The sequence below is a fragment of the Vigna umbellata genome, chromosome 2 (assembly GCF_029865625.1).
Source record: "Vigna umbellata cultivar VRB3 chromosome 2, Vumbellata_1.0, whole genome shotgun sequence".
Classification (NCBI taxonomy): Eukaryota; Viridiplantae; Streptophyta; class Magnoliopsida; order Fabales; family Fabaceae; genus Vigna; species Vigna umbellata.
This window is the reverse complement of record NC_142166.1, coordinates 21,943,525-21,952,533: the sequence shown is the minus strand read 5'-3', so window position 1 is coordinate 21,952,533 and position 9,009 is coordinate 21,943,525.

Here is a 9,009-nt window from a genome sequence, read left to right as displayed (position 1 = left end):
TGTTCTTAAAATTGATAAAAAATTGTTGAGTGTAAGATAACTACTTGAGAAAGGTTAAAAAAGTTTTCTTTGAAAACAAAAGTTGTTTGATTAAAGATTTAGATGAAAATATATTATCAAAGCAAAATTGGAAGAGAAAAAGCTTGTTTTAAAACACATTGCGGAGCAAGGGGCAAAAATCTAAAGATCAAGCTAATTTCAGAATAGGTCCCAAAGTTGACAATAGTGTTACTGAACAAAAAACTAAAGCTATTGAGCAAAAACGAACAAACAAGTTGATATAGTTGAGTGAAAATGCTCTAAAAGAAAACGCAGCCACAAGTAGACCAAACTGAACAATAGGCGCACCCAGGAATGAAGCACCACCAATGAACCACCACCGCACCACCACCGCACCAACATCGAACCAACACCGCACCAACACCGAACCAACATCGCACCAACACCGCACAACTAAGAGACCAAAATGGAGAAAAAAAATTAAAGAAGTGGAAACGAATATGAAGAATGAGTTGAGAAGAAACGAATTTGGACTGGAGAGAAAGAGAGAAAGTGAGAGTTGGGGGGCTCTGCGGATGTGAGAGTGAAAATGAGAGGTATAGATTTAGGGTTTTCATAAAAAAAGTAAAAAAGAAAAAAGTTAAAGTAAAAAGGGTAGTTTTTGGACGGTTTAATAGCCTATTTTGTCCCTAGTTTTGCTGAATAATGTCAATTCAGTCTCTCGTTTTAAAAGTGTTTGAAAGTGGTCCTCAATTATTAAATTTTGCTTCAAAATTGTCCCTTCCGTTAAATAGAACCAAACAGAGTTAAGGCATTGATGATCTGGCATAGTACAGTGGTAATGTGTCAATTTAAAGTTGTATGCGTGGTGACGTGCTACGTAGTTAGACATTGACGTGTAAGGTTTTTTTAATTGGGGAAAAATTGATTTAGGGTTCTTTGAAGTGACAATGTCTTTGAGTCAATGTTGTTCGTCTTTGATTCTCTCTTTGAATCAATGACGTTGGGAAGTTTGGCCATGCGGAATCCTCAAGTTCCTTTCCCACAGGAGCGACACAAGACATAATCACTCGAATCGACAACAGGTCGTATCGCTGCAAATCTGGACTCTTCGCAATCGCCAAAATGATGGGTGGCACAAACGGCGCCACGCTCACCAAGCAACATTTTTTTCCCTAGGGTATACTCTCTTCTTCCTATCATCAAGGTTTTGTACGTTCTTATACAATAATATTTCCCAATCGTGGTTTTGTTCTTAGATTGTTTAAGCCAGGGTTTTTTGGATCTGATTACAATGTTAATTCATAACAATTTTCCATGTTTTGTTTTAGTTAAATTTCAACAAGGTAGTATTTTTTTTCCTAATTGGGTTCCTGTTGTGTTTTCTCCTTTCAGCTCATTTTTCCACCTTGATTTAGTAAACAGTGCACCCACTCTCCTGTGGCGGTCTTTACTTTTTATTTGTGATTATTGTTTCTTGTGTAGATCCAAAATGGGATATCGGTGGACTAATGGTAGGCTGGATACAGGTGGCCGTGACAGGAGGAAATCTAAAAGGGAGTAGGTAAGGGATACAGATGGACTATCGGTGAACTCTTCGCAATCGCCAAAATGATGGGTGGCATAAACGTAGGACGCATATGTTATGATGAGTTGCCACGGCTTGCTTGGCCACCTCCGCCAGAGTGTAGAAGGGGTTAGCGATGATGACGGTGGCGCCGCAGAAGGAGGAGCCCAAGAATGCGAAGACGAACTGGGGGCAGTTCTGGAGGAGAAGGAGGATGACATCGTTGTGCCCTAAATCAATTTTTCCCTAATTAAAAAAACCTTACATGTCGTCTAACTACGTAACATGTCACCACGTATACAACTTTAAATTGACACGTTACCACTGTACTGTGCCAGATCATCATTGCCTTAACTCTGTTTGGTTCTATTTAACGGAAGGGACAATTTTGACGCAAAATTTAATAACTGAGGACCACTTTCAAACACTTTTAAAACGAGGGACTGAATTGAGATTATTCAGTAAAATTGGGGACAAAATAGGCTATTAAAGCTTTTTGGAATAAAAAAATAATAGGGAAGTGTAGGGATTTGGGGGTGGTGGAGGGAGCAACTCCAGTGACTTTAACGACCACTCTTACGCTTATGGGCTTCTACCTCTGGCCCAAAACAAAAATAAAAAAATAAAATGCAACCAAAAATAAATATACAAGTTATGCTCCAATGATATGCAGAGGCACACTTTCATGGGATGACAATAGTTTGGGTTGGGTATGGATAGTGCCTACCTGTAATTTGACTTGTAAAAAAAAATTGATCCGCAATCCGTCTGCTACCTACACGGATATCCGCTTAGAAAATATCCATAGATATTTTAAAACTCAAGGGTACCCCATAGATATCGACAAAAAATTAAAAAAATATATTTTATATATTTTTTAAATAAAATTTAAATAAAATTACAAAAAAATATATAATAATATAAAGAAAATTAAATATAAATTAAAATTTAATTTTAATTAAATTTAACCTAATAAAATATAAATTAATTTTATTTTTAATTAAATTTAATTTAGAAAACAAAAAATTAATATTTTTTTATTATTTTTTGCGGGTAGCGGGTACCCGCGGGACGGTTAGTTTAATACCTGCACTCGACCCGTTTAGAAGCGGATATTAAAATATCTGCGGGTAATAAATATTCCTGGGTAGTAACTACCTGCCGCGGATTTTACTCGTGGATACTCGTACCCTGCGAATTTTTTGTCAATCCTAGCCACAAGGCAGTTTACCTTCACTTATATACTACCTATTTAATATCTATTTAACGTCTTATTTTTCACCTATCGAATACACAAGACTTTTCTCCTATCATACAATTTGTAATGCAAGGTACTAAAATAAAAATTATTTGAAAAATTTTCTAATAAGTATATTATGTAAAGAATGAAAAGAAATCATAAAATAACCGTGGATATTTTAAAACCCATTGGTACCCGCGGATATCCACAGAAAATTAAAAAAATATATTTTATATATTTTTAAATAAAATTACAAAATATATATATATATATATATATATATATATATATATATATAATATAAAGTAAATGAAATATAAATTAAAACTTAATTTTAATTAAATTTAACCTAATAAAATATGATTTTTTTAATTAAATTTAATTTAAAAAATAAAAATTGAATATTTTTTTATTATTTTTTGCAGGTAGGGGGTACCCGCGGGACGGATAGTTTAATACCCGCATCCGACCCATTTAGATGCGGGTATTAAAATACCCGTTACCCCAAGGTAATAAATATTCTCGAGTAGTAACTACTCGTCACGGATTTTACTCGCGGATACCCGCAAATTTTTTTGTCATCCCTAGCCATAAGGCAGTTTACTTTCACTTATATACTACCTATTTAATATCTTCTTAACGTCTTCTTTTTCACCTATTGGATACATAAGACTTTTCTCCTATCATACAATTCCTAATAAAAGGTATTAAAATAAAATTATTTGAAAATTTTTCTAATAAGTATATTATGTATAGAATGAAAAGAAATCATACAATTTCTAATACCAAGGTACTAAAATAAAAATTATTTGAAAAATATTCTAATAAGTATATTATGTATAGAAGGATACACATTTTTTGGGTCTTACATTCTTTCTATATAATTCTCATTCACTCACCTAAACGATTTCTACTCGAGCATTCAATACTTTTCTTTCCCTAGCTTCACCAACACTTCCCCCTTTCTTAGGGTTTGTGATTTTGATGAAGGGAAAATGAAATGAAGAAGAACGAAGAAAGAAAAGAGAAGAGGTTTTCTCGAATAACTTTTCTCTCTCGCGGGTTTCAGCCTATAATGTGTTTTAAAAAAGAAAAGAAATACCTGTAGCAAATAAAAACATCGTTTGGATTCAGCCAAGTTTAAGACTGTGTCTCCTTACATCGCACACCAATACAAGACATATCACTAAGCCAACACAATTTTCTTGGTAATATAACCATTTAATATAATTTTAACTTATATATTCATTTGATTCAAGGTGTATCCTTCTTGGGAGCTATATCCTTCATATATTCACTATTATAATATTTATTCTAGCTTGTGTTATAAAATGACTATTTGACCTTGGTGGAGAAGCGCACAAAAACTCCAAAGAAGATAAGAGAATTTGCCTTGTTCCATATTGAAGATTTGAGGGCAAATCCTTTTCAAGAGGGAGGGAATGATGGAAAATCCCCTAACCATTGTCAAACACTTTTAAGAGAGTGGAAGTCATCCATGAAGTATCAACTCAACTTTTTTAGCCACCTTTGAAGCCATCATGGAGCATGAATTTAAGCGTAGTGTAGGATATTCAATCATGTAGTGTAAGCTTGTTTAAGGCTTGTATTAAGGCCTAAGTAGCATTGAATTTTCCTTAAGTCAGGCATCCAAACCAAGTAGAAAGTGTGTGTCATGTGTCATGTTTCCATTGGAGATTATTTGCTTTTTAGAAGTGGCCACATGACACTCTAAGAATGGAGAGGATTATGTTTTGTGAGTGACCACATGTCCTCCCATCATTGGAGAGGATTTGTGGACACCTGTCCGCTCCTTAGATAGCTTCATTTTTGGTCAATGAGAGAAAATGTGGGAGATTATGCTTTTAGGGTTAGAAGGAGACACCCTTGGCCTATAAATAAAGGTGTCTCCACCCTTGTATTTCATCTTAGATTAATGTAATGTTATGTTGCCAAATTATGGCCATACATTTCCTAAATCAAGACTAAATCAACCCTTGAGTTGGCCTCACCTCTCTTGGAGCCATCAAACACCACCTCACCATTACCATATTCACCAAAACCGTGAGCATATCACTTTGTACAACCCTAGCTACGTAACCTTTGACCTTTTCCTACTCCATTTTCTCACTCATCTTCCAAGGAAACACCCTCTCCATGCACATCTCCTAGTTTTGGCCCAACCTAGCTAGGGAGGTTGCTATCAGATAAGTTATGTGGTGAGAGTGGGATAAGGTGCTAGTCTATGTGTCGATTTTGGACATAGGTGTTGACGGGCTAATCTCGTGGATGACACAGTGTATTGTATTGACAATGATTTTGTAAGAGTAGTGCAGACCCCTATAAGTTTACGACCCCCTAAGATTTCACATCAATGTTTTATCCAGATGACGGAGTCTAGTATGATTATCGTATGATATATTGTTATTATAAATATAGTATGTGTAGTAATAGCCTTATGCCCACTTTATGAATGATCTTGTGCATGTTAGCTCACCTCTACTTGTTTGTGTTTGGATGATAATTTTTTAACGTGTATGTTATATGGGAGCAAATTTTGATACAAATATAGTTGAAGACGTATAAATGTGAGAAGACACCCTAGGGAACTTTTGGAAGTTTTTGGAAAGCATTGAGAAAAATGTTTTAAGTTGTAATATTTAAAATTCGTTCTATGTTTTTGACAAGAATGATGTTTCAAATAAACAAGGATTTTATTCTTAAATTTCGTATTTATTTTGGTAAAAATGGGATGATACATTTATAACATTCAAATAATAATGGTAATAAAAATTATAATAGGTAAAAAGAAATAAAGAAAGGATAACTACGTTCTTAGTCCCTAAATTTTGACTTGAAATTGAAATTAGTCTCTCTTTGAAACTTTTATACATTTTAGTACTTAATTTAAAAATGAATAATTATAATAATTTTAACCAATTGAATTAATTTTTTGTGATGCATGGATCGTGTTTCATGCTACTATTAGATTTGTTTACATCGTTTGACATGTTCCCGATTCAATATCTGCTGAAAAACACGTTTGATATGTAAAAAACGTTTAACGTAATTGAGTTAAAATGATTATATTTATTCATTTTGTAAGTTTAGGGACTATAATGTATCAAAGTTTTGTATAAGAATGAATTTCAATTCCGCATCAAAGTTTAAAGATTAAAAATATGCTTAACCAAATAAACAATAATAAGTAAATTTAAAATTTTGAAATAAATTTAATAATAGGTAGAAGAAAACAAGAAAATATATTAAAATTTAAGGAATAGAAATAAAATAAAATTAATAAACTAAAAATTAGACATGTCAATTTGGTCAAACTCACAGGGCTAGGTCCTTGTCCACATGGGTTAAGGTTAAAAAAGTCCATAAGGTTTAAAAGTACACATAAGAAAAAGATAATAGAGGCAAAGGTCGAATTGAGTCTACTTAGGGTCAAAGGGTTGTTTCATGTTGTTTCAAAGGTCGAGCTGAGTTGGCCTGGACTGAAAATTAAGTTGAGTGGACAAAGTTGAAGGTTGAGCTGAGTCGATTGGGGTTGAGGGTTAAGCTGGGTTGGCTTGGATCGAAGACCGAGTTAAGTCGACTCATATTGAAGGTTGAGCTAAGTTGGTCCAGATTGAAGGTCGAGACAAGTCGGCCAAAATCGTAAGTTTAAGTCTAGTCAACCTATGTCAATAATTAAGGTGAATTGGCTCAAACTAAAGAGTAATGTTAAATAAGTTTAAATCAAAGATTAAATCAAGTCAATCCAAACTAAAAGTAAAATCAAATAAGTCCAAAATCAAAAGTCAATTCATATAAATAATCAAGTTTTTTTATAAAATATATTTTAAATTTAATTAAATCATTGTAGTGAATCAATTCTATTTTAACCTTAATCCTAAGAGCCAATTTTGGAAGTTGATAATTTTTCTATCACTAATTTGATATAAGGAAGGATTTATTCAGGAGTACCTTAGAATTTACACTTTTGTAAGAAAAAAAAACTAAAATAAAATAGTTTGTTACTTAATTATAAAGTTAAAAATAAAGTTGTATATTAATTAAAGGTTAACAAAATAAACTACTTTAAAATTCTTACCTAACACTTTTGTCTTGGTAAATAAAAGTAAGTTATGAAGTTTGTCAAACAAGTGTGAGTAGATAATTTATTGATTTTTGCCGAACACGTTCTTAACGTTACGATTTCCTAATTAATGTTAAAAAGTTTATTATTATAGAGAAGGAAAGGGAAATTTAAATACCTCTTGTATAGTATGATATCTAGGCCGAACGGTTAGCATCCAAGACCGATCAATCTATCTACTGTAACAGCGTTCGTCAACCAGGTCAAACCAGATTAAAAGGTGTTGGGCCATCATTTAAATTATTGGGCTAATAATCCAGTAGGGGATAAAATAATCAAAGATATCTAATTAAAGATATTCATAAAATTGTTTATGAGCAACCGACCGAATTTTAAGGTAAATCTTTTTAAGGCAAGTCTATTTATATTTTATTAGGCTTGTGATAACCTATAAATACAGGGCCAAGGATAAAAGCCATGTATGTTCTACTCACACTCGAAAATACTCCACAGTGATAACAAGATCACTTTCTTGAGAGCTAAGCCTCCATAACCTACGCCTAACTTGAGCGTTGGAGTGTCTTCTGCAGGTACATCCCCCTCTGCTAGTGAAGGAGAACGAACGGTGCGAACTAAAGGAGCATGAGTGGTCCATATTGCAGGAAAGCTAGCGGCATAGACGTCCAAAGGTGGCAAAGACACGTCAACAAGGTTAGTCTCTCGATCCCACACATCCATACTGAAACATTTTGGCGCCCACCGTGGGGCTGGAGATTTGAAGACACCCAATGATGACCACAAGAAACATGGAAGAAAACAACACCAAAGATATGATCAGAGAGTTACAAGCTCAGATAGAGGCGCAGGCAAGGACCATACAGGAACAGCAGGAGACGTAGCGCAAACAAGCAGAAGAAATTACGGCGTTAAGGGCAGATAGTTCAGGTGGGGGTCGTTGCGCCCTTAACGCCGCAATTTCTTCTGCTTGTTTGCGCTGTTGTCCTGCTATTCCTGTATGGTCCTTGCCTGCGCCTCTATCTGAGCTTGTAACTCTCTAATCATGGTGTTGTTTTCTTCCATGTTTCTTGTGGTCACCATTGGGTGTCTTCAAATCTCCGGCCCCACGGTGGGCGCCAAAATGTTTCAGTATGGATGTGTGGGACCGAGAGACTAACCTTGCTGACGTGTCTTTGCCGCCTTTGGACGTCTATGTCGCTCGCTTTCCTACAATATGGACTGCTCGCGCTCCTTCAATTCGAACCGTTCGTTCTCACAAGCCTAATAAAATATAAACAGACTTACCTTAAACAGATTTACCTTAAAATCCGGTCGGTTGCTCATAAACAGATTTATGAATATCTTTAATCAGATATCTTTGATTATTTTGTCCCCTACTGGATTATTACCCCAATAATTTAAATGCTGGCTCGATTGTGGCTCAACACCTTTTAACTTGGTTTGACCTGATTGACGAACGCTGCTATAGTAGATAGACCGATCGGTCTTGGATGCTAACCGTTTGACCTAGATATCATACTATACACCTCTATATTGGTTGTTTAGAGATCAATAGAAGTTTATATGACATGAAGCCAAATATAAAAAATATTAAAAATATAAACCTATTGGTGTATTAGAATGTTCTTTTAAGTAATTGAAAGTTTAACTGGTAGAAGGTTGAATTGCGTGAATATGCAAACAAAACTATATTTTAATTTCAAGCATTTAAATATAAAATAATGAAGTGTCGTATACTTATAACATTATCTAATAATAAAAACTCCAAGCTTCTTTATTAACAGTATCTAGATAACAACGTAACGAAAAAAAATATAGATTTAAAATATAAATTTGAAAAAAATGTTAAACACACGCACATAGTCATAATTCTTAATTACCAACATCAATCATTAATTAGTTTCAGAACGTAACACCAATATGCAGGTGAACGTTTTTTAAAAGATTGGCAGGGAAAGGCAACTTGTTCCTTATTAAATTATTATGACCTTATGATGCTATAATAAAGATTTATATAAAAAATATTATAGTGCTTACAGAATAGATACACCACTGAGATTTCAAATCAAACTGTAGTGAGTTCATCAAAGCATACTCCCA